General features: G+C 34.4%; 1 protein-coding gene across 3 annotated transcripts in view; it reads right to left on the bottom strand.

Annotated features, from left to right (window-relative positions):
* Rgl (Ral guanine nucleotide dissociation stimulator-like) overlaps positions 1-27,749 on the bottom strand; it is a 98,635-nt gene that overhangs the window by 65,628 nt on the left and 5,258 nt on the right. Inside the window, exon 1 of one of the 3 annotated variants that reach the window (XM_076312886.1) lies at positions 19,013-19,136. The exons of the other annotated variants lie outside the window; for them this stretch is intronic. The gene's annotated coding sequence lies outside the window, so the exon portion shown is untranslated. Of the gene's footprint in view, positions 1-19,012; positions 19,137-27,749 lie in introns of those variants that run through there. 3 annotated transcript variants of the gene reach the window in all.

Genomic DNA, 27,749 nt, shown 5'->3' with positions numbered 1-27,749 from the left:
AAAGTGGTAATTCCTTTCTAAACAAAGACAGAGAAAATTAATACGAAAAAATATTGCAGTTCTATAAGATCTATTGTCTTAAGATTGTATTTTTTTTCAAGAATGCACCGATGCACCTGCAACATGCAATCGAACATGTTCTCCGTTATATAAGCAAATATCTTTCGTCAATCTGCGTTTGAACGTACTCAACGCGACAATTTATATCGAATAAAAAGAAAAAAAAAATCTCTTGACACAACAATGTATAAATATACATACTTTCAATCGTTAATTTAAAAAGAATATTCTAAATCAATCAAGCAAAATGTTCATCGAATTTGAAACTGAAACTACACATCCCCCACGACCCCAATTCAGGTCACGACCTAGGGGTTGAGAAACCATGATCTACAACATGGCCGAGGCGTTAAAATACGTATAAATTTAATTCACTCCAGCATCTCGTTCGCTATTTTGATACCAATCTCAACGAAAAGTTTCTTTAGTATCATTGAACTAGAAAGAATATTATCCTGTTTAATTTTACCAATAAAAATTCCACAAAAGTTCTCTTGCTTCGGTTTATAGAAGCAGAAGGACGTAAATCTTTCCATTTAATTTTGCAAGGATGATAAAATATTAAAAAACGAAGAAAAGACTGTTCGAACATTTCCACTACCGAGAAGCTATCACCCTCGAGCTAGACCCGCTACTAGAACGTCAAGATGTTTGCTCGTCTCCTCTGTACAATGGTCCCCGTAGAGAGATGGGACGTAATTTCATTCCCCATAAAGCGCCCTGAGTCATCAAATTCACCCTACACCGTACACGAGGGTGACAGAGCCGCGCGAGGGTGCCTGAAGTATAACATTCCGGCTCTTTGCAACACCAGACCGTGAAACGATGTCTACGCAGATTTTTTACGCGTACGTATTATTACACGAACGGTTATGCAAGCAGTCGGCACTTTCTTTCTTTTAAGACGCTACCTACCTTTCCCTTACAAGACAAACGTCTTTTGCTTAGATGACCCAAATCTCGTAAAACGAAGTTAAGATTTTACGACCACCAGATCTATTTACGATTGTATTATTATATTCCTTTTTTCTTTTTTTTTTTTTTGTTCGAATGAATTAGTCGAGTTATAAAATAGAGGGTTTCTCTTTTTGTTCGAATGAATTAGTCGAGTTATAAAAAAGAGGGTTTCTCTTTTTTGTTCGAATAATGTGAGTCGAGTAATAAAAAAGAGGATTTCTCTTTTTTGTTTAAATAAATTAGTCCAGTAATAAGAAAGAGGATTTTTATTTTTTGTTTAAATAAATCAGTTGGGTAAAAGAGTAAAAAAGAGGGTAAAAAAGAGGGTTTCTTTCTTTTGTTTAAATAAATTAGTCGAGTAATGAAAAAGAGGGTTCCTCCTTATTTTGTTTAAATAAATTAGTCAGGTAATGAAAAAGAAGGTTTCTCTTTTTTGTTTAAATGAATTACTCAGGTAATGGAAAAAAGGGTTTCTTTTTTTTCTTTAAATAAATTAGTCAGTTAATAAAAAAGAGAGTTCCTCTTCTTTGTTTAAATAAATTAGTCGAGTTATAAAAAAGCCGGTTCCTCTTTGTTGTTTAAATAAAATTAGTCAGGTAATGAAAAAGAGAGTTTTTCTATTTTTTTTAAATAAATTAGTCGGGTAATAAAAAAGGGGATTCCTCTTTTTTGTTTAAATAAATTAGTCAGGTAATGAAAAAGAGAGTTCCTCTTTTTGAACTGGTTCTCGACACAAAATAATTTGAATAATAAAATGCAACGCATACATTTATGAAAAATAATCTACTTATATGAATAGTGTACACATTTATGTAAAAAGAAATAAAATATTAAAAGATACAAACACGCTGTGCAATATAAATTAAACGATTTGAATTTTACTGTATGAATATGCATTTTATTATTAATTTTAGAAATAAAAATTAGAACGATCGTTCGATAGGAATGAAATATTGCAATTGTATTATTGCATAATTAGTTTGAGAAATGCAAATCTATTCGTAATTTACGACAAGATATTATTCCATCGTGGTAATTAATTTCAGAAGTGTGAATGTAAACCTAATTTATACGGTATTCACAGATGAGCGGTGGGGTGATAATTATTCTTTAACTGGTTTTCTGACATACTTATCTTTCTATTGTGCAGTTCGTTAAAGTGGTAAGAAACGAAACCAGAAGGTTAAGAAAGGAATTCCTATTAGTCGACTCATTTGTATGCAATATTTGGAAAGCGGACCAAATTCCGACAAAAATTTAAATGGACTACAGGGTGAGACGAAAGTAGTGCTGCAATCTTAACAGAAAGAAAATAATTCTACGAAAAAAGAAGTCGAAAATGTTCACTAAAGTATTTTTGTAAAAAACCTTTGTTGAAAAGAAAATCGATTTAAAATTTTTCCATTGATTTGTATGGAAGTAATAATTTATGTGAAAACAAATTAAATGGTACTGTCATGTTTGAATATTTTTTTAAAAAAAGATTCTTACAATGCAAAGTAGTAACTTCTATTAGTGGTAATTTGTAAAAAAAATTGCTATTTGGCATGGAAAAGGTACTGAGGAATTTTTTTAATTAAGAAAAAGTTGTTCGAGCGCACGAAGGGTTGAAAACTCTGTTAACAAGGGTTCGTGCAGCCACAGTAGTATTTTCAACAATTTATCAGCTAACGAGATTAAGGATTAAACTACATATTTTTTAACTTCGCTGACTCTTAATCTTTTAAACTTTATGTGTACAGTCACTCGCACAAGTTTACGTAATACGTGCACGGTGTTCTATAAAAAGTTAAATAAACGATGCACTCTGATGTAAGACACTTTCTGTTAACAACGAAGAGTAAAATTTTAACGTAATATTAACGTAAAAAAAAATGCATAATTATTATTATTATTCAAGTACCATTAACTAAAATGGCTTCTGCTGTTAGAAAGGAAAAAAAGAAAAATAGTAACAATAACACTAATAATATTATAGACGTTACAGTAGTTCTAATCATTCTATTGATATTAAATTGTGTATTCATTAAAGTTAATGATATTATTATCACTTCGAATGGATAGAAGTATAATAAAAAAGTACAAATACAAAGCTAGACAATGTGTAATAAAATAAAATAAAGTAGAAGTAAGAAACATGTACAAGATATCGCAGTAGAAAAACCAACAAATAAAACAAGAAAAGAATGGAAAAAAGTAATGATAATCGTTAATCTAAAACACGCAGGAAAGATCGTTTGGATTCGTGTGTTGAGTTGTAGAAATGATCAATGTAGTCATTGAAATCATTACCGAGCATAAAATTAATACAATTAAATATACCGTAAAAAGTGCGATGCAATTTCAGATATAATAAAAATCGTGTAACTCTTCTACAATTCCAACAGCAATATTGCAATATACAGGGTGAATGTAAACTTTTGTGAACGACTGAAAATACGACAAAAGTTTCGTTCTGAAAAAACGAAGCCACGTATAAATAAATTTCACTCAATATTTCTAATCTTAGTCACGCTTACTCGACTCAATTTTTTTCACACCGATAACTTTATATTACAAAACTATACTTTTTAATATCTTTTATTTGACACCGATAACTTTATATTACAAAACTATACTTTGTAATATCTTTTATTTGACACCGATAACTTTATATTACAAAACTGTACTTTGTAATATCTTTTACTTGACACCGATAACTTTATATTACAAAACTATACTTTGTAATATCTTTTATTTCACACCGATAACTTTATATTACAAAACTATACTTTGTAATATCTTTTATTTCACACCGATAACTTTATATTACAAAACTATACTTTGTAATATCTTTTATTTGACACCGATAACTTTATATTACAAAAAAATCTCACATTCGTCGATCCTTCATAAATTATTTTACACAACATACGAGACGAATGCTCGTACTATCAATTAATATTATTTAAATTACAGAAAAATTAAAAACGATTTCTCTTTTTTCTTTCAATTTTTCGTTTTCCTTTACATAATTAAAACTTTATTCTCTCCTTTCTTTTCTCTCGATAATGCACCCCGAAAAGAATCCTTTCGCAAACCTTCGCGAGGCAAACGCAAAGTTTAACGAAAAGCACCATAGACACGTTTCTAGGGTACAGTGAGGTGCACGTGGCACGAACTTGAGCGACTTGCAATCGCCCGAATCGATAAACAATTGCAACCGCTAGGCGAACAGTTATATTTCACACGTTATCAGGCAACGACTACCGGAACCACGCCGACTCGGCGCGATAAACACACTCGTGACGTGTTCGTTATATGTGACGTAATCGCGCGACTACGTCACCGCGTAGCGACTCGCCACTCTTATCTACGACCATGTACTGCACTACCGACCGAACTACAAATTGATTCATGGCATAAGAGAACATGAATGAAGACGAATACGAGGCTCTTAGTTGAATAAATAATCCTCCCAAAGATGTCTCTGCTCGCACGCTATTCTCTCCGATTTTCATACACAATTATCTTCTTTTAGACTTCGATGGTTACACAGCTTCGTTTAAATTACAATTCGCGATCGAATCGCACCGAACGCATCGAAACTGATCATTTGCGAAACAGTGATTCTTTCAAATTTGTCCCTTCACATTGATAACTGTACAATATGTTACATCGTTGTGAATTTGTTTCGTTGGGAAACAAAGGTTTCATTGGGAATAAAATCGGTTAATAAATTTAAAAAAAAAAATGTATATATGTACATGTTATTTGAAACTACTTGATTATTTTTGATTTTGTATTTTGGTTCAGAATGGTAAATTCTTTTGTCACTGTTCGATATTTAGGAATTTTCGAATAAAAGAATTTTCGCATAATCGAGCGTGAATTTGTTTCGTTAGGAAACAAAGATTTCATTGAGAATAAAATCGGTAAATAAATTTTTTTTAAATTATATATATATTTATACATGTTATTTGAAACTACTCGATTATTTTTGATTTTGTATTTTGGTTCAGAATGGTAAATTCTTTTGTCACTTTTCGATATTTAGGAATTTTCGAATAAAAGAATTTTCGCACAATCGAGCGTGAATTTGTTTCGTTAGGAAACAAAGATTTCATTGAGAATAAAATCGGTAAATAAATTTTTTTTAAATTATATATATATACATGTTATTTGAAACTACTCGATTATTTTTGATTTTGTATTTTGGTCCAGAATGGTAAATTCTTTTGTCACTTTTCGATATTTAGGAATTTTCGAATAAAAGAATTTTCGCACAATCGAGCGTGAATTTGTTTCGTTAGGAAACAAAGATTTCATTGAGAATAAAATCGGTAAATAAATTTTTTTTAAATTATATATATATACATGTTATTTGAAACTACTCGATTATTTTTGATTTTGTATTTTGGTTCAGAATGGTAAATTCTTTTGTCACTGTACGATATTTAGGAATTTTCGAATAAAGCAATTTTCGCACAATTGAGTGCTCGTCTCACTCTGATTGTTCCTCGTCTCGAATAATGACAGTAAGAAACGATACACGCGTAGAAAGAATTTCTTTGAAAAATAACGTAGGCTTCGCGTACAGTTCGCGCTGTCGAATCAAATTTTTCCAACGTACTCAACGGAAATCACTTCTAATGTCAGTTATCTCGGCTTCCTCGATACCGTATAATTTACCGCTAATTTTACAACACTTTCACCACTTTCCAACTTATTATATGTCGACCTGTGAACTGTCAGCTGCATTTGAAATTTACTGCGAGCAGAAGAAGACTTGACCGTTGTAAAATAATATTTCTCTCGAAGGATGGATATTTTACAAGGGTGTACCTTCTCTTTTCGGAAAATGGAACGCAGAGATAACAGAAATTCAACTGTACCTGTTAGAAAGTTTCGTAATTATCAAATATTCTCCGGCGATCTGCATCACGCGTCCTATTGCAAATTTAATTGCATACTTCCCGCTTGCAACAACGTTAACATATACTGCGATAAAACACATTTTCTGGATTGCCCAAGGCACTTGAGCATGTATTATCCACGGCTCGGTCTGAGTAAAAAATCATTACACTATTACGTATGTATTACCGTACACTGGCACTCCGTATGTCAAGCATACATTATATAGAACGTTTATTAACTTTCCGCTGTCTCGTTTTTCATTGTGCACTCCTTTCGAGATCGAACAGATAAATGAGAAAAAATGTTAAACAGGGGAAATGAAAAAGTTGAAGAGCTACGTGGAATTCGAATGGAAAAAAAAGAAAAAGAAAATAATGGATCAGTGTAAGCGTCAATCACATTTTCTGAACGTGAACCGATCGCGTAATAAATTTGCATATACGTAAGTCCGCGTAAACATAAAACGGGTGATTATCGTTGTTTTTGAACCGTCTCGAGTGCAAATCATTGAACATCTCGGCACAAGAAAATCTGAATGCAAAAAGTATTTGAAAAAAAAAAAAAAAAAAAAAAAAAATGATGTAGTTCACGCGTGCGAATACGTGCCAAAGCGATGAAATCCAAGAAATGAGATAAAAAAATATTGACGCAACTGCCGACTGTGTTTTCCCGCCATTTTCGTCTCTCGAGACTCGAGAAACCGAGTTACACTCTTCTTGTTTCCCGAGATTCAAAAATTCTCGAATTCGTCTCCTTTTCTACTCAAAATTCAAAAATTCTCGAATTCATCTCTGTTTCTACTCAGAATTCAGTAATTGTCAAATTCGTTTCCTATTCTACTCAAAATTCAAAAATTCTAAAAATTCATCTCTGTTTCTACTCAAAATTCAGTAATTGTCAAATTCGTTTCTCTTTCTACTCAAAATTCGTTTCTCTTTCTACTCAAAATTCAGTAATTCTAAAACTCGTCTCTCTTTCTACTCAAAATTCAATAATTTTCAAATTTATCTCTCTTTCTACTCAAAATTCAGTAAATTTTAATTTCGTCTTCTTTCCTATTTAAAATTCCGTAATTGCCAAATTCGTTTCTCTTTCTACTCAAAATTCAGTAACTCCAAAATTCGTTTATCTTTCTACTCAAAATTCAGTAATTCCAAAACTCGTCTCTCTTTCTACTCAAAATTCAATAATTCTCAAATTCATCTCTCTTTCTACTCAAAATTCAGTAACTCCAAAATTCGTTTCTCTTTCTACTCAAAATTCAGTAATTTCAAAATTCATCTCTCTTTCTACTCAAAATTCAATAATTCTCAAATTCATCTCTCTTTCTACTCAAAATTCAGTAACTCCAAAATTCGCTTCTCTTTCTACTCAAAAGTCAGTAATTCTCAAATTCGTCTCCTATCCTACTCAAAATTTAATCATTTCCAATTTGGTCTCACTTTCTACTAAAAATTCAGTAATTCCAAAATTCGTTTCTCTTTCTACTCAAAATTCAGTAATTCCAAAACTCGTCTCTCTTTCTACTCAAAATTCAATAATTCTCAAATGCATCTCTCTTTCTACTCAAAATTCAGTAATTCTCAAATTCGTCTCCTTTCCTACTCAAAATTGAATCATTTCCAATTTGGTCTCACTTTCTACTCAAAATTCAATAATTCCCAAATTCGTCTCCTTTTCTACTCAAAATTCAATACTTCCCAAATTGGTCTCTCTTTCTACTCAAACTTCTCTCTCTTTTTAATTCAATCTCCAAAAGCCAACCTACAAAAAAATACTCCTACCCAATGAATCGTATCAACCATTATCAAAGTCGACTCAATATTAAAAAAAAAAACAACTCTCGCTTGTTAATTCAATCTCCAAAAGCCAACCTACAAAAAAATACTCCTACCCAATGAAACGTATCACCCATCATCAAAGTCGATTCAATTGTAACCCTTTGAACTCAAAAGGAGACCCTCGATCACTCGACTTAGTGTACTTCCTTAAATTCGAGGAAATTTTAAAACTCGAAATTCAAATTGGAAATTACTTATTACACTCTTTGAAGATGTAAACACATGTATGCCAATTATTGAAATAAAAATATTCCAATCCGTATTAATTTTACGATGTGAAAGATTTCATCGAGACGCCAGTCTCGAGCAGCAAAAACGCTTCGAGTGCAAAGGGTTAACTAAAAGCAACTCCTGCGAAATGATTCGTTTCCCGATGGACGAACGATAAGATACAAGTATCGCGTGATCAAACATTCACCGTTCGATCGAAATCGCACGGTAGGTTTCGGCTCGGTTGATCGGGTATTTAGAGGGCGAGAGGCCAGACGGTGAGGTGTTTGAACCAAAGTACGGGATATTTTGAGCGCGAACGTTCCTACGAGCGAGGCGCGTTTTCCGTCGATCCCGTGGGTTGAGAAAAGGGCTCACACTCCCCGGTATCGATTTCCCGTCGCGGGCTGCGTGCTCTCGTGCAGACTGACACGAGTGGTCCGGCTCGCTGGAAGAGTACGTGCACCGGAGCTAACAAGATTTACTGTTCGGTGAACTGCGCGAGAGAAACGGAAACGAGACGTGCCGGCGCGCGGTGCATAAAGTCACGTACACGATCGCGCGGTGTGCAAACACGCCCGCGAAACAACAATTTTCGCGCATCGGGCACGACACTACTAACCACGGGGAAACCTGTACACATTGTTTGGTAAACTCCGGTTCAATGCGAGGAATAATAAAAACCTCGAGGGGATCCCGAAAGGATGTCAATACGACACGTTCGGGTGTTCTTGTTTCATCGCGGCCAAAACGAATCGACGAATTACCAATGAAGCTCTTATAGTTTTACGGGGATAATTTTATGGGGAAATAGCGAGCGAACGCGGGGAGTGTTTGAACGATTTTGTGGGAGTTGTTTTGTATTTTGGGAGGGTGGTTTGTAGAGTGAGTTAATTTGTGCGAGAGAAATATTGGGGTTTTGTTGAACATTTTTATCGGAAGTACAGGTGTTTTAATTATTGAGAAATTATGGGGGATGGGGATCGTGTTGAGTAGTATTTTGTAATGGATTTTTATTTGATTTTAATTGACGTACTTGCTTTTTGTGAAGAAGGAATATAATTATGTTGCTTTTTGTGTAAACTGATATTAAATATAAGAAACATAGCTCAGATGCTGTTTATTCTTTCAGGGTGGAATCTCGAGACGATATCTCGGTTATTGTCAATTTTATGAATAATGTGCACAGAATCAAAAACTACCAAAATATAATTTCCAATAACTTTAGTCCTCTATGATTTTTCGATAAAAGCAACGGTAATTAAGATATCGTGCGTTTTATCGACCCATTTCAAAAACTTCTCTCTCACGGTGCAAATTTCGTAACGCTGTATAGCTCGGATTGAACATTTTATTTATTTCGTTTCTATAGACGAATTCGTGAACTGTGATCCAGCAGATTGAATTCGATCGATCCTCTACCGTCTACGATCCTCGATATGTCAATTTCTTCGAGAAAAGGAAAACAAAATCACTATCCATCCTTGTACATTTGCCTCGCCCAAATGCATGCACGGTGCACTCTATTAATCCTTTTATGCGTATCGTTCCCGTTACACTCATTCTTACGCGCCGAATCGATCCTTCAAAGGGCACAAAAACTAACGAGATCCATCAGCCAAGCGATGTTTGCACTGGCCTACATCGATGTTTGAAAAAATTTCTATTCCATATTAACATGAGGTAGATGGATGCAGTGGTGAGTGTAATCAATCTTTTCACTCGTTAGCGATAGCTTCGATATTCATAGTTTTTCATCGGATCTGCATCGACGTTTAAATAAATAATCATTTCGTATTATTACGAGACAGACGAATGCAATATTTCGTGAAATCAAAATTTTCACTTATTAACGACTGCTGCAATTTTTCCAGAGTGTTTGCTCGGACCTACATATTTAACAACATTTCTAGTCTATATTATTACAAGACACGTGAATGCAATATTCTGTGAAATCTAAATTTTCACTTATTAACGATAGCTTCAATTTTTCTACAGTGTTTAATTGCACCTAGATATTTAAAAAAATTCTATTCTATACTATTGTATATAAAGCACACGAATGCAATATTTTGTGAAATCAATTTTTTTACTTATTAGCAACGGCTTCAATTTTTCCAGAATGTTTGGTTGGATCTACATATTTTTAAAAATATCTATTCAATTGTAAAAATCAAGTTTTTCACTTATCAACAACAGCTTCAATTTCTTTACAGTGTTTAAACTCACCAGGTTCTATATTTTCAAAAATATCTACTCCATATTATTGCTAGGTAGATGCAATAATTTTTAAAATGAATTTTTTCATTTATCAAAGACACCTTCAATTTCTCCACAATGTTCAATCTCGCCTAAATTTATATTTTCAAAAATATCTACTCCACATTATCACAAGGTAGCTGAATGCAATAATTTTTAAAATGAATTTTTTCACTTATCAACGACACCTTCAATTTTTCCACAATGTTGAATCTCGCCTAGATCTATATTTTCAAAAATATCTACTCCATATTATTACTAGATAGATGCAATAATTTTTCAAATGAATTTTTTCATTTATCAACACCTGAAATTTTTCCACAGTGTTCAATCTCACATTTTCTCTCTCACAATTTCTATATTTTCAAAAATATCTACTCCACATTTTCACAAGGTAGACGAATGCAATAATTTTTTAAATGAATTTTTTCATTTATCAACACCTTCAATTTCTCCACAATGTTCAATCTCACCTAGAGATCTATATTTTCAAAAATATCTACACCACATTCTCACAAGATAGACGAATGCAATAATTTTTAAAATGAATTTTGTCACTTATCAACAACACCTTCAATTTCTCCACAATGTTCAATTTCAATATTTTCAAAAATATCTACTCCACATTATTATCAAATACATGCAATAATTTTTTAAATGAATTTTTTCACTTATCAACGACACCTTCAATTTCTCCCCAATCTTCAATTTCAATATTTTCAAAAATATCTACTCCATATTATTATCAAATACATGCAATAATTTTTTAAATGAATTTTTTCACTTATCAACAACACCTTCAATTTCTCCCCAATGTTCAATTTCTATATTTTCAAAAATATCTACTTCATATTATTACTAGATAGATGCAATAATTTTTCAAATGAATTTTTTCATTTATCAACACCTTAAATTTTTCCACAGTGTTCAATCTCGCCTAGATCTATATTTTCAAAAATATCTACTCCACATTATCACAAGGTAGATGGATACAATAATTTTTAAAATGAATTTTTTCACTTATCAACAATACCTTCAATTTCTCCCCAATGTTCAATTTCAATATTTTCAAAAAATATGTACTCCACATTACCACCAAACAGCTGCAATAATTTCGCGCGATCGATTACTACGCTTACCACCGCTAGCACGATGTTTCCAAAGTTTTCGATCGGGCCACTTTCGTAATTGTCGACACAGTTCCTGCCAGAGACCTTTCGAGAGTCGTCGGATCGGGAAGAAATCGGCCTGCATGGATAAATCTGCGTACGACGACCGAGGGGTTAATGAACACCGTCTCGTAGCCCAGGGCTAAAATTTTATCGCAGACTCGGTCGTTCGGCTTTCTAGCCGGCGTTTCGTGTAGGTGATCACGCACACCGGGCCACCGGCAATGCTACGAAAGTAAACGGCCTTAAGACTGACAAGCACAAGCCGGATCGTAATTACTCGCGGCAGCCACGGAGTCGAAAAGCGCGGCTATGAATAACGAGGTTGTTGCTCCATTGCGATGACACTGGTGTCATCTACTCACGGCACAGACCGTCCCTCGTCATTTAGACAGAAACGGAGCATACAGTTACCCCTGGAATTATTTTACAATCCCTCGTTGTCGACACGTGTTCGTCAAACACAAAATATAAATTGTGTCCATTAAAAAAAAAAAAATATTCAAAGATCTACCAGTGCGATGTTTTAAGATTTTTCTCTGAAGTATGAAAATGTACTGGATTGTTGCTCGTAGTATTTTAAACGAACGAGAATTCATCGATCCAGACGTTTTATTTAACGTTTTTGGTAGCTCGAATCTCTCGTAGAAATTAACATAGTATTTTTTAGAAATTTTGAATTTACTAATATTGTTTGACGTATGTAAGAGAGAAATTTATTTGCGTAGAGAAAATTACAATAGTGTTTGTCCAAAAGGTTATTTTAATTGAGTGAGATGAAAGCATGAATATGTGAAAGTGTGTATTAAAATTTGTGTGAAATATTTATATAAAAATGTATAGTAAAATTTAGCGTATATTCGAACGTATTGTTAAACACGACGAGATACGTTCAATGTGTATCACGTTTGAGCGAACATTGAAAATTCGTGTTAGTCGTTCGATAAAGATCAATATTGTAATTTTGTTGTCTAAAAAGAAAAGTATTGGCAACGATATTTCAAAAAACTTTTATTCGAATTGGAAAACAAAATCGGTCCGTCGAGTAGAAATGAAATGAGTAAATAATAAATGATAATTGTCTAAACACTCCAACCTAGGACCACGTGTCTGAAAATAATTTACATTTCGATAATTTGTTACTTGTACAGCAACCTTCGATACATTTCGTTCGAATAATATCCAAGAGTGGTCAGCGTAGTTTTGGTCGTATTTAGGGCAAGACTAGAGAGTATAGTTAGCTAAATGTGTATCTAAAAAGGAAAGTTTTCCAATCCTTTCCATTTACGAGTAGAAACAATTTTATCCTGAAATATTTTCTACCTATAAATAAAGAGATCATTGCTCCAGCATGCTAATGCACGTAGCCGCTTATGTACTCCATTCTTTCTCGTTGAAAGGATATCGTTACGTTGAAATATTCCTCTTTCGTTAATAACGAGATTATTGCTCGAGTGGACCGACACGTGTACTCCAATTTTACTCGACATTATTGACCAACAATCGATCCGAATTGCAGAAAACAATTTCATAGAAATATTTATTCCCAATGTTGAAAACTTTGATCGACCTACATACAGTGATCTTTTCAGAGAGACGAAGTGTCTTCGAACACTTGCGTTTGCAATGACTCATACATCCGAGTTATCTATTATTTAGAATCCAAATTACGTGCTCCTATTTTTCCTGCTGCATTTGAATTGGAAAAACTAGATAACGGTGAAGCGAAGCCACTAATTATTGTATTTAGGTCGGGTTTGCAACACCGTTTAAACCGCAATTATGTATTTATCCTTAATTTTTTACCATATTCTATCAATCCCTTGGCTCGTGTTCTGTACAATTCCATCGTGTATAAAAACGGAGTATCTCGATTTTCAATCGAAAACGAAATTCGTGCTCGTGTGTGTGACAAATATCCCGGGGTAATCCGTACAGCCATCTTTGTAACGTACTCCAGTCACGTGGCACATTTGTAAATTTTTTACGTACACTCGAGATGTAGCCTTAAATTACACACGTGTGCGCTCAGTGTTCGCAAAATATTGTGAAATATCCGACGATAAGCGCGTCACGACCAACTGTAATCATTTTCGAGTAAATGAAACGAAATCGAATCTTCAGTGTTTCAGTTATCTATTAAGGGTGATTAAATTTAGTTAGGATACATTTTCTCGGTTAAAAGAAGAATTTACTCTATTCTTCGGTTATAAGAAATCGAATAAAAAGTGTTCGTTTTCATGTATTCGAGTACTATATTTTAAAAGTATGTGTGAAAATAAAACGTGAAACGATGAAACTTTTGTATCGATTTCTTTTTCTTTCATTTTTCTTTCTTTGGTTTATACTGTGGTAAACTACTTTGAAACTTGTATAAGTTTGGATTCGTAGGTATATCCACGTCGATAAAGTTCTAACATGGAATGATCGGGAACTTCCAAACCGGAAGTGAGGGAGACTTGGAACCCTAAATAATTACACCTCGATTCAAGATCCATCGAACGATGCTTAGTTTAGTTACTATAGTTTAGAGCCCGAGCATGGAACAATGTGACTGTCGTGAAATTTTCCTCGTTCTCTTAAAAGTCTAGAGTAATGCCTCGTTTAGAGATAAATATCCTATAGAAGATCATTACAACGATCATTTCCAAAATGTTTAGAAATAAAGATTATTTTGAAGATCGTTACGAGGAGAGATTATTTTGAAGATTGTTAGAAAGGAAGATCATTTCGAAGGTTCTGAGAAACGAAGATCGTTTTGAAAATTATTACGAGTAAAGATCATTTCGAAGATCGTTAGAAAGAAAGATCATTTCGAAGGTTATGAGAAACGAAGATCGTTTTGAAAATTATTACGAGTAAAGATCATTTCGAAGATCGTTAGAAAGAAAGATCATTTCGAAGGTTATGAGAAACGAAGATCGTTTTGAAAATCATTACGAACAAAGATCATTTCGAAGATTGTTTCAGGAGAAGATTATTTCGAAGGTTATGAGATTGTTTCAAACAAAGATCATTTCGAAAATCATTACGTAGAATGATTGTTTCAAAAATCGTTGGAAAGAAGGATCATTTTGAAAATCATTACGATCAAAGACCATTTCCAAAATCGTTACGAACAAAGATCATGTTGAAGATTGTTTCAAACAAAGATCATTTCGAAAATTATTACGAGTAGAAATCATTTAAAAAATCCGTAAAAATAAAGATCATTTCGAAGGTTATGAGAAATACAAATCATTTCGAAAATCATTACGTACAAAGATCGTTTGGAAAATCGTTACGAACAAAGATCATTTCAAAGATTGTTTCAAACAAAGATCATTTCAATAGTCATTACGAACAAAGATTATTTCAAAAATCGTTAGAAACAAAGATCATTTCAAAAATCATTACGATCGAAGATCGTTTCAAAAACCGTTAGAATCAAAGATAATTTTGAAAATCATTACGAACAAAGATCGCTTCAAAAATCATTAGAAACAAAGATAATTTCGAAAATCATTAGAAACAAAGATAATTTCGAAAATCAATATGTACAAAGATAATTTCGAAAATCATTACGTACAAAGACCATTTTGAAAATTAATACGTACAAAGATCATTTCAAAAACCGTTAGAAATAAAGATAATTTTGAAAATCATTACGTACAAAGATCATTTCGAAAATCATTACGTACAAAGATCATTTCGAAAATCAATACGTACAAAGATCATTTAAAAAATCATTAGAAACAAAGATAATTTAAAAAATCATTACGTACAAAGATCGTTTCAAAAACCGTTAGAAACAAAGATAATTTTGAAAATCATTACGTACAAAGACCATTTTGAAAATCAATACGTACAAAGATGATTTCAAAAATCATTAGAAACAAAGATAATTTCGAAAATCATTACGAACGAAGATGATTTCAAAAATCATTAGAAACAAAGATAATTTTGAAAATCATTACGTACAAAGATCATTTCGAAAATCAATACGTACAAAGATCATTTCAAAAATCATTAGAAACAAAGATAATTTTGAAAATCAATACGTACAAAGATCGTTTCAAAAACCGTTAGAAACAAAGATAATTAAAAAAATCATTACGTACGAAGATAGTTTGGAAAATGGTTACGAAAAACGATCATTTCGAAAATGATTGCGAACATTTCCCCGCTGTAGCCCCGACCGGCCAATGGTCGCGAACCGTGTCCATAATTGGGACATTTAAGTACCACGTCGTTCGTAACGTAGAATCATTTAGCCGGGAACGGGCTAGAATCGAACGCGAGAAAAAGTCTCACGAAAGCGGTCAGGATTGAGCCACGATTAGATCCTTGTCGGGACGTGTGTCGTCGTTCGCGAAAGGTTTTCTCCACTTTCACGCGAGAACGAACGCCATGGAACACGTGCTCGCACGTAGAACACAGTGGTAGCCAACTATCCAACGTTCCCAGTCATTAGGCCAGAAACGTTCTCTTTTGTGTACCCGGCTACCGGCCAATCTGGGAATGCAATTAACAGCGTCTTGTGCTCCACTGATTAACTCGCCCGCGGAAAGCTGCAAACTCATTATTATTACGCTACGAATTCATTTTCCGGTTCCCTGATCGCTCGCTCCCGACCGACCCGATCGCGCCGCTACCGCCGCGTGCAACAAAAATTCTCGCTTTCGTTACGGTGCGGCGTTGTTCGCGAAACGGGCGCGAAATTGCACGCCCCGAATTGCACCACTCGGGAAACCTTGACGAGTTTCGAGCCTCGGCGTAGGAGTCGTGAGTCACAAAGACACTCCACTGTGTACACGTCGTGTATGTACACACACGTGTACGTGTGTGTACGTGTCCCACGCGCGACCCACAACCACCGACGGTCGTAGTCACGGTGCACGAAAAACCGATCAGCGACCACGCGCCAGGTGTGCTCGTACGTGACCGCTCGTACGTACGCGAGAAACATGATTTCACGGCGATCGTAAAGAGTGTCTGGATAACGCGGAAGCGATATTGCAATCAAGGTCGAATCTGTCGAAACAGTTAGGCGGTTCGAATCGGCGGTGAACTCCGTTCCTAATTTAATACCGAAGAAGCTACGCAGTAAAATTTATTTAGATGGTTAGTTTGCCACAATGTTCGACCTTAGGATACATAATATGTATAGACACTATACTGTGGAGAAATATTAGTGGACACGTGGAGGTATATACAAGATTATAGAAATTAATTTTTTTCCATTTGCAGAGAATTTTATTTTTTCTGTTTCTAATTTAATACCGAGAAAAAGTAGAAAAATTTATTTAGATGTATAGATTGTTTCAAAGTTCTACCTTAAACAGGATACATAATATATATAGACACTATACTGTGAAGAAATATTGGTGGACACGTGGAGGTATATACAGGATTATAGAAATAAATTTTTTTCTATTTGCAGAGAATTTTATTTTATCTGTTTCTAATTTAATATCGAAGAACAGCAAAAAAATTTATTTAGATGGATAGATTGTTTCAAAGTTTGACCTTAGACAGGATAAATAATATATATAGACACTATACTGTGGAGAAATATTGGTGGACACATGGAGATACTATGAAATCACAGAAATAAATTTTTTTCTATTTGCAAAGAATTTTATTTTTTCTGTTTCTAATTTAATATTGAGGAAGAGTAGAAAAATTTATTTGGATGGATAGATTGTTTTAAAGTTTGACCTTAGACAGGATACATAATATATATAGACACTATACTGTGAAGAAATATTGGTGGACACATGGAGGTATATACAAGATTATAGAAATTAATTTTTTTCTATTTGCAGAGAATTTTATTTTTTCTGTTTCTAATTTAATATCGAAGAAAAGCAAAAAAATTTATTTAGATGGATAGATTGTTTCAAAGTTTGACCTTAGACAGGATAAATAATATATATAGACACTACACTGTGGAGAAATATTGGTGGACACATGGAGATACTATGAAATCACAGAAATAAATTTTTTTCTATTTGCAAAGAATTTTTTTTTTTCTGTTTCTAATTTAATATTGAGGAAGAGTAGAAAAATTTATTTAGATGGATAGGTTGCCTTAAAGTTCCATCTTAGACAAGATACACAATGTGTATAGACAGTATACTTTGGAGAAATATTAGTGCATACATGGAGGTATATACAAGACCACAGAAATAAATTTTTAGTATCCATTTGAGACCTTCTGTGATTAATGTGTAAAAGTATGTAATGTACTTATATAATAATTAAGTTTACGTGTTTTTTTTTTTTTTGAAGTGAGTAAAAAAAGAAATTGTTAATGTCCAATGTTAATTTATTATTACGTAATGTACTATTTAACACATAGGTGAAATTGTAGCAATTATCTAATGAGAGCCCTAACAGTGGTTGCAAACGTTAATAAGTAACGTTCTGAAAGCTTTAATAAAATGTTTGAAATTTGTATTATAATAATACACGTATGTCTGTTTCGATCACTGTGTTTGATCTTTTTTAATGGTAAACGCAAATAATTCTTGGCTCTAAATTAAAATGGAGAAAAAAATTTTATTTACCGGAGAGTGAAGAAAACAAAAATGGGTTATCGAGATTAAAGATACTCTTAAAAAAAAAGGAGAACTCATTTTTATGACGATGACCTACGTTGTTTTCCACGAGTATCGTTACTCTTGCACGAGATTTTTATATTATACATTCCCCCCTAGAAAACGAACAAGTGTGTTTTTCTTTTTATTTCTTGCATATACAAAAGGGAATGAAATGCTTGGGAAAACACGTACACGTTGGATTGCTTTGTCCAGATCGAACAACAATCCATATTGTAAGATTGTTTCTAACCTCGAACAAATTTTTTACTCAAAGATAAATGTACGTGATAATTTTTTACGCATATTCTATTGTGCCATTATTTGCAATTCAATGAAATAAACTATGTTAATAGATACAGAGAATGCTCCAAGGATCTCAATTGTTGGGGGTCGTCCAATTTACAACTTGGAAACAATTGTAGTGGAATTATGGAACAAATTATTTATAATTGTAGTTTAATGCCTAAGAATAAACGCGTATAATACTTCCTTACACGCGTCACGTTCTGTTGTCGTTTCCAATAAAATAAAATAAAATTAACAGATACAGGGGATTGGTAGAACATCGAATTGCTTTTCCAGTGCAAAGTTTCCCAAGCGGTTTGATTTTTCTGTTCTCGCGTTTTCTCACAGTCTGGAGTTTGCAAAACACATAACTAAGGACTGAAATTAAAAAAAAAAAAAAAAAATCGGCGCAGTTACGTGTGCGAATTGAAAAGTAACGCGTAGATAATAATCGTAGCACACGCGAAACGCTTGCATAAAGATTCAACACAAAGATGACTCAATTTCTTTTTCGGTATCGTTATTCGTATTTATCGAAGGTCGTGATGCGATCGAACTGATCACTGTGTTTCGAAACGATCATTATTACACTACGTAGAATTATTTACGCGGCTATTTTTCTCGAAACTATTCTTTTCTACCTAACTTTTCCAAAAACACTGCCAGTATTAAACTTCGCAAACTTGGCGCACAAATTTAATAAATATACATTCATCACCTGGACAATAATCACTTCAATATCCACACTCACCTGTTCTCCAAGTTTAAACGAACGTTGCACTTTTCCTTTAAATTTCAATTATTTCCCAACGAATAATCGTTGTTTCAATCTTCCTCAATATCTGTGCAATTCCCTTCGTAGATAAGGTACATATATCGCAGATAAAATAATTTTTACCAAACATTTCGCTTTGGTTCGACACGCGCACGTAGGTCTCGATTTACACATAATTATTACACACGCTGAACCAATTTACTTTCATATTCTTACGATGCTCGGGACTTACTAAACATTCTCATTATTGTTTCCTATAAAAGTTTCTTTAATTAGTTATGGCCAGTACAGCGGCTAGATAATCAAAAGAAATACCATTCATCGGCGTACACCTTTCTATTCCCTGAACGTTAATCATTTTGTTGCCAGTCGGACCAAAAAAAGATTCCTTTGTGGCGATTAAATAACAACCGACAGTCCGTCCGGCGTAAGACAATCGACGAAGTAGTCGATGACGGTTTAACGACGATAATCGAATCCGACCAATTGTACAAACATTCGGCTTTCACGGTCGATAACAATTTCACAATGTCAATAAGAAGCTGCTCGACCAACGAGACCCATTTCGTGAACATCTGTGGACACGTGTGGTGGTTTTTCACGTGCTCGATTTTTAACCGCGAAACGAGGAGATTTTATCGTTAATTCTCTGTCGAGACGCGATTGTATTCTTTTTTTTTTCATTTTTTTTCTTCCTTGTACCGCATCGCGATTTCTCGAAACCGCGATAAGAATTTTGGAAACTTCACCGAGTGAAATGAGTGTTACGGTGGAGATGTCCTCGTGAGTTTGATGAATTAAATTCAACCGTGCAGATGGAAACGATAACACTGATTCTTGAATGGACCGTACGTTTCTAAATTCGTTAAATTTCCAAATGTCCCCGCGTTCCATTCGTGATTCTCTCCACGAGCATCGACGACGATTATTCCTCGACTGGAGTGCATCCGACATTCATAGCCGAGACGTATGACGCAGGTTTAAATATTATAACCTTCGTCCCGTCGAGGAACTCGAATGTCCTTCATACGAGACAGAAAATCGTGTTAAATGCTTTAAGTGGATCTAATATCTCGATCCCGGCGCGAGCTGGATCCTCCACGGGGACACGCGACCGTGGTGATTATAAAACAATTGTCGAGACGTTGCATTCTCATGGAAACCGATTATTATCGTTTTATACAACGCGCGCTGGACGAGATGGAATCGTGATGCACGGATTTCCCGTGTGGGTTTTTCTATTTTCCGTTGTCGGTGATATTCATCGATTGTTTATCGTTTTCGAAGGGAATATCACGATGGGTGACTGAACAAGTCTTAAATATCACAAAAGTAAGATGTATGTAAGTTTCCATTGGAGGGAATATTAATCGATGATTAAACGAGTATTAAATATGACAAAAATAAGATGTTTGTAAGTTTCAATTGGAGGGAATGTTAATCGATGACTAAACGAGTATTAAATACATAAAAAATAAGATACTTGTAAATTTCAATTGAAAAGAATGTTAATCGATGACTAAACAAGTATTAAATATATCAAAAGTATGATACTTGTAAATTTCAATTAGGAAAGAATATTAATCGATGACTAAACGAGTATTAAATATATAAAAAATAAGATACTTGTAAATTTCAATTGAAAAGAATGTTAATCGATAACTGAACAAATATTAAATATATCAAAAGTATGATACTTGAAAGTTTCAATTGAAAAGAATGTTAATCGATGACTAAACGAGTATTAAATACAACCAAACAGTAATAAAAAAAATCGTTCTGTTTCATTTATAAAATTTACCAAATTTCAACGCCGCGTTGAAAGAATTATATGTTTAGTAGAAATCTTATTACATGAACTTACTAAAGTATCTTTTTCTTTACAAATACACTTTCTGCACGTACAAGTTAATCCAGTCGAACTACGTTACAAATAATTTACACGTGAGAATGAATTAAAACCTTGATTCGTGTTCTTACACGTTCGCTTTAATAATGAATTAATTGTGGAAACTAGATAAATACCAACTGTTCCTGCGATAGTAGTACCAGCTGAGTTTACATTTTTCCTTTAACGAGGTAATCAGTATAGAATGAAGACAATTCACGTTTTTGGGGATAAGATAAAGATTAAAGATAAGAAATCGGTCGCCAAATAATTAAAGTAGTAATTATGGATCAATTATGGAAACTAGATGGGTACCAATTATTCGAGCCATAATAATACCTGCTAAATTTACATTTTTCCTTTAACGAGGTAATCAGTATAGAAGGAAGGCAATTCACGTTTTTGGGGATAAGAAAATTATTGAAGATAAGAAATCGGTCGCCAAATAATTAAAGCAGTAATTATGGAAACTAAATAGGTACCAATTGTTCGAGCCATAACAGTACCTGCTGAATTCACATTTTTTCTTTAACGAGGTAATCGGTATAGAATGAAAACAATTCACGTTTTTGGGGATAAGATAAAGATTAAAGATAAGAAATCGGTCGCCAAATAATTAAGGCGATAATTATGGATCGATTATGGAAACTAGGTAGGTACCAATTATTCAAGCCATAATAGTACCTGCTGAGTTTACATTTTTCCTTTAACGAGGTAATCAGTACAGAATGAAGGCAATTCACGTTTTTGGGGATAAGAAAATTATTGAAGATAAGAAATCGGTCGCCAAATAATTAAAGCAGTAATTATGGAAACTAAATAGGTACCAATTGTTCGAGCCATAATAGTACCTGCTGAATTTACATTTTTCCTTTAACGAGGTAATCGGTATAGAATGAAAGCAATTCACGATTTTATGGGCAAAGAAACGAATGAAAATAAGAAGTCGGTCGCCAAAAATTACGAAACGAACAAATTCCTGGAACCTCGACCAAGTGTCAACAGAGAGTAACGATTTATAACCTGACCCGCGACGAGGTTCAGGGCCCGTGCTTTGTTTTCGCGACGTTGAAATTAACGAGACTCTCGACTCAACGTATTTCGTATATTTTCCTTGCCTTACATCCGACCGATTCTCTATCCAATGCTCGACTGCGATTAAAATTAAATTCCGAGTCTGAAATGAATTTTTCTATCAATTTAAATCAAATTTCAAATTTTCAATCAATCTCTCCGCGAATATTACCTAAATTCTGTGTGGGGAAAAAAATTAATCCCTACGGTTAATTCTGCACTTACAATTAAATTTCGAAACTCGAGTGTAAAATTGATCTCTCTCGATTCGAGTTCAGAACGTTCAAATTTTGAATATTGATAAGTTTTTCTATTAATTGAATTTTTCAGTTACGAATGGAAACTTCGACTACTTCCGGTTGTGGACCGATTCTCTACCCGACTGCACTCAAAATTAAATTTCGAGTCTGAAATGAATTTTTCTATCAATTTAAATTAAATTTCAAATTTTCAACCAATCTCTCCGCGAATGTTACGTAAATTCTGCATGAGAAAAAAATAAATCCCTCCCGTTAATTCTGCACTTACAATTAAATATCATCGTGGAAAATTAATTTACCCGATCGATTCGAACGATAAAGTCGAAACTCGAGTGTAAAATCGATCTCTCTCCATTCGAGTTCAGAAGGTTTAAATTTTAAATATCGATAAGTTTCTCTGTCGATGGAATTTTTCAATTCGAGTGGAAACCTCGACTACTTCCGGTTGAGGACCGATTCTCTGCCCAATGTCCGACTGCGATTAAAATTAAATTCCGAGTCTGAAATGAATTTTTCTATCAATTTAAATCAAATTTCAATTTTCGAATCAATCTCTCCGCGAATGTTACGTAAATTCAATCGTGCAATTAAATTTAATAAAATTAAATTTAATCGTGCAAAATTAATTTACCCGATCGGTTCGAACGACAAAATCGAAACTCGAGTGTAAAATTGATCTCTCTCCATTCGAGTTCAGAAGGTTCAAATTTTAAATATCGATAAGTTTCTCTGTCGATGGAATTTTTCAGTTCGAGTGGAAACCTCGACTACTTCCGGTTGTGAACCGATTCTCTGCCCGACTGCATTTAAAATGAAATTTCGAGTCTGAAATGAATTTTTCTCTCTCTATTCGAGTTCAGAAGGTTGAAATTTTAAATATTCATAAGTTTCTCTGTCGATGGAATTTTTCAGTTCGAATGGAAACATCGACCACTTCCGGTTGCAAGATTTAAACGTATGTTTCGAACGTATTATCACGTGTACGGTTGTCGGTGTGATTTACACGCGAATCGAACAAAGTCCCGATGTATCGGTCACGACTCGACGATCTTCGTAGTATCGTTTCTCGTTCGAAGGAGAACCCTCGTACCGACATCACCGCGTAGACCAAACACACGTCCACGGTCCGTTTCAATATTGACATTACGTACGAGCGCCGGCAAAGGAAGAAAAGACGCGTGGTACCGATGCTCCAGTTACACCTTGCGTTTCGCACGAATCGATCTTCTCACGAGTCGGTTCGATCGTGAGAAAGGCGGATGTCCATTCAGAATTCAGCACGAAACGAGAGGAATCTCTTTCTCCTTCGTTCCTTTCTAGCCTGTCTCCGTTTCCCGCGGTGTTTTCTTCGTTAGGCGTGCGCGCGACGATGGAAATGTGAAAGTACGGGGACGATGTGCCCGCGACGACTATCGTATTTTTTCCACAACTGAAATCGACACGGACCGGCTTTTCTAGAGCCGTCCTGGTACTCGAAACATTCGAACAGCTCGAAATTCCAGCCGAGAAATCTGGGTTTGTCGAACCGAGCCTTTCGAGACGTTCTTCCGAGTCGCGCGAGACTACCAAAAGCGAAAAGGTAACATTTTTCTTTACGAGATACAAACGGAATCGTAGCTTTCGATCTATCGGAAAATCGTCTATTTTTTTCTATGGACGAATTGACTCCTTTTGGAGATAAACAAGGGTGAATATAAATATTTGAACTCTTTGCGTCGATAAAACAGAGGTATCGACTTGTGGAACTTAATGAGAGGATTCTTTTTAACGAGGTATGTGTAGAATCGTAGGTTTGGATCTATTGAAAAATTACCGTTTGAAAAATTACCATTTGAAAAATTACTATTTTATCATTACTATTACCAATTCTTTTTGTGTGTATAAATTAACTCTCTTTAGAAATAAATAAGGCTATTAACAAATTAATTACTAAAACTTTTAACGAGGCAGATACACAGAATGATAAGTTTCGACCTGTTCAAAAATCACCCTTTTTTCTGCCTAACCTCGGGACCTAACCTCGAAATAAGCACGAGAGTTACATAGGAAAAGAAATTAAATATCACGGAATAAAAAGAAAATAATGCAAAAAAGTAAGTAGTGCACATTAATACACAAAAGCCAGATACAACAGATCCTCTATAAATAACCTAACCTCGAAATGTGTTCGATGATTCGAAATACACTCGGACCTAATCTCGAAATAAGCGCGAGAGTTACATAAAAAAAGAAAGTAAGTATCGCGGTAAAAAGAAGAAAATAATGCAAAAAAGTAAGTAGTATACATTAATATGTAAAACCCAGATACAACAGATGCTCACAAGAATGTGCTCGATGATTCGAAATACGCTTGAACCTAACCTCGAAATAAGCGCAAGAGTTACATAGAAAAAGGAATTAAGTATCGTAGTAAAAAAAAGAAAATAATGCAAAATAGTAAGTAGTGTACACTAATACACAAAACCCAGATACAACAGATCCTCCATAATTAACCTAACCTCGAAATGTGCTCGATGATTCGAAATACACTCGGACCTAACCTCGAAATAAGCGCGAGAGTTGCATAGGAAAAGGAATTAAATGTCGTGCAATAAAAAGAAAATAATCCAAAAAAGTAACTAGTGTACACTAATACACAAAACCCAGATACAACAGATCCTCTATAATTAACCTAACCCCGAAATGTGCTCGATGATTTGAAATACACACGAACCTAACCTCGAAATAAGCGAGGTTAAGAGAGTTGCATAGAAAAAGGAATTAAATGTCTTGTAATAAAAAGAAAATAATTCAAAAAAATAACTAGTGTACACTAATACACAAAACCCAGATACAACAGATCCTCTATAATAAACCTAACCCCGAAATATGCTCGATGATTCGAAATACGCTCGGCTCGGAATCTAAACTTTGAATAGGTCGTGTAAGGCTTGGCTCGCTTGTTCCAAGAATTCGAACGACTCTGCCTACTGGATCAATACAAGTGCTCAGACTCCTGAATCCTCAGAGTCATCGTCCCCTCCCAATAGCGGGAAAGGGTTAGCGGTAGACGATCGTCCGTGGCGACAAGACCGTGATATTAACCAGTGTTTTCAATGTTGCTTCGCACGGTTTTATACAGGAAACGGTGTCTATGGTAAGTTAACGCTCGAAAGTAGACAAAGAAACCCGAAACTCTTCTGGCCAGTTCCACCGTAGGAGTGGAAGGCAGATTTTCTCCTCACCTTGGGTCGAATAACAAGAAGTAACAGTACCCGTGGCATTGGCACGACCAGCATCTATCGAACGCGCCGGATCGACTCGTTTATCGTTCGAGTTTCTTGCACAAAGTCCTTCTTTGTTCCCTCGTACGGTTCAACTTTCCCAGAGACGCTTCCCGAAGGAGTGTCCCCTGTAGATACCTCGAAATTTATATTTCCTTATAAGTCTTTATTCGCGGAACCTATACACACCGGCTGCGCCTCTTAACTTTCCACTTTGTTTCTGTACACTCTGTTACCACTCGTTTCTTTTTTTTTTTTTTTTTTTATTTAGTTGTTCATCGGTCCAGCGGGAGAGACCCTTTGGCACGAGATACGAGAGACAAAAGAGGTGAGAAAAATCGGGGGGAAAATGTATACGTGTATGTACACTAACGCTCGAAAGTTTCTCGACACTTGAGCGAAACGATATCAATCTCTCCGCAGATACGTAACTTTGTGAAAAGTAATTACACGATAACCTTCATGGGGTCGTTTCAAAGGTCGAAGTTTCTACTTTCGTGTCCCCGGGATGAGTTCTCCTGAAGAGGATTAATTTTACAATGGGAAAAGATTAAAAAAGTAAAGATGGTTTTTTCAAAACAAATTTGAAAGATTTCTAATTGCGCTAACGTGGTAACTGAAATCGAGTTTTGTAATTTTTGTACGGTTTTAGTGACATTTTAAATTAAAAATTTCGATTTTAGATGTTTGGTTAATATTTATGCGTTGTTGTAATATATTTAACATTTCGGAGTTACTTTATCGTCGCCAAACTGTGTTCCAATGGTGACGTTTTTCGTTCAAAGTAGAATAACACGGAGAAAAAAAATGGTATATCAACTTTTGTGGTGTCGTTGGAAAGGGGAGGCTTCGATCTTTAAATTCGTGGAAATTTTGGATGCGTGAAAAATTTTTTAAGCAATTGGGAGCAAGTTGAAATCTTTCAATCGTTTTTAAAGAATCATTTTCACTTTTTTAATCGGTTCCTAGTATAAGATTATTTTCAGGGAAATTCAACCTAAGGATGTAAAAGTAGAAGATTTGATCTTTAAAATGACTCCACGAAGATTATTTTACGACTATTTTTCACGAAGTTACAGAGGTTCAAAAATTGACGAATTTTAGTCAAGAGTCTGGAAACTTTTGAGCGATAGTGTACATGTACATATGTATGTATAGCTAGATATGTATACAAAAATTACGTCAATAACTTTCTGGAGACAACCTTCACCTCGTATCAGTATATCGGACAAATATATTTTTTAATAATTCTTAATAAAATAACTACCAATTAATACTTCCCTTGACACTTTCTTTGAAGAGGTACGACGATAAATAACAAGTTAACCATGATACTTAGAAATGAAAAACGGAAATGAACAATCATTTAAGCTCTAACTTGATAAAAATACGTTTTTTTTTTTTTACAATTTTTCAAATAATCTCGCGTAGCGTGAGTTCTCGACTCGATTAATCGACCCCGGTGAAGCTCGAGTGCTTCGAATACCAGAGATGAGCAAAATTTATATCTACATAAAACTCTCGAATAATGAATAAAAGATAATCAATGTACACAGAACCAAGCTACCTCATAATGACCCCATTAAGAGAATCTGCATTCTAGCAAACAGCCGTACACGAAACGTAGACTTTTTCTCGGGTTCGAGCATTAATAGAACAACGATTGAACTACGGTTATAAATATTAATTCTGATTAATTTCTTTGTACATACTAAGTGTATTATACTGCAGGATGTATCCCATTTACAAGTGAAATAAATAAATAAATAATCAACGGTTTGTGCGTTCCTTGTTGAATAAATATCAGATCATTTACATTATGAAATTACAATTTACATTTACTTGAATGAAAACTAACTCCGATTAAACCCAGTACGATCGAACGAAAACTCTGCTATCCGTTATTTTCATACTTCGTCTATTGTTCGAGTAAAATTATACCCGTCTCTGTTGAATATTGTTAAATACTCGGTTACTCGATTCGAGTGAAGTCGAATTTGCCAAGTACGTACTCCAACAGCGATCATGCGTCAACTATAACAGTTCCCATGCTCCACTACTTTGGCAATAATATCTCGGTCACTCGAATAACCGTTTGAGGAGCTCGATTCGGGTATTCGATACGAATAAAGTCGAATTCTTCAAATATTCTAACAATTACGATACGTCAACTGTAACATTCCCTGTCTCTCACTGTTTTAACAATATCTCGGTCATTCGAGTAACTG

Source organism: Ptiloglossa arizonensis, chromosome 5, assembly GCF_051014685.1.
Source record: "Ptiloglossa arizonensis isolate GNS036 chromosome 5, iyPtiAriz1_principal, whole genome shotgun sequence".
NCBI lineage: Eukaryota > Metazoa > Arthropoda > Insecta > Hymenoptera > Colletidae > Ptiloglossa > Ptiloglossa arizonensis.
This window is presented reverse-complemented; position numbering and strand designations above follow the sequence as displayed.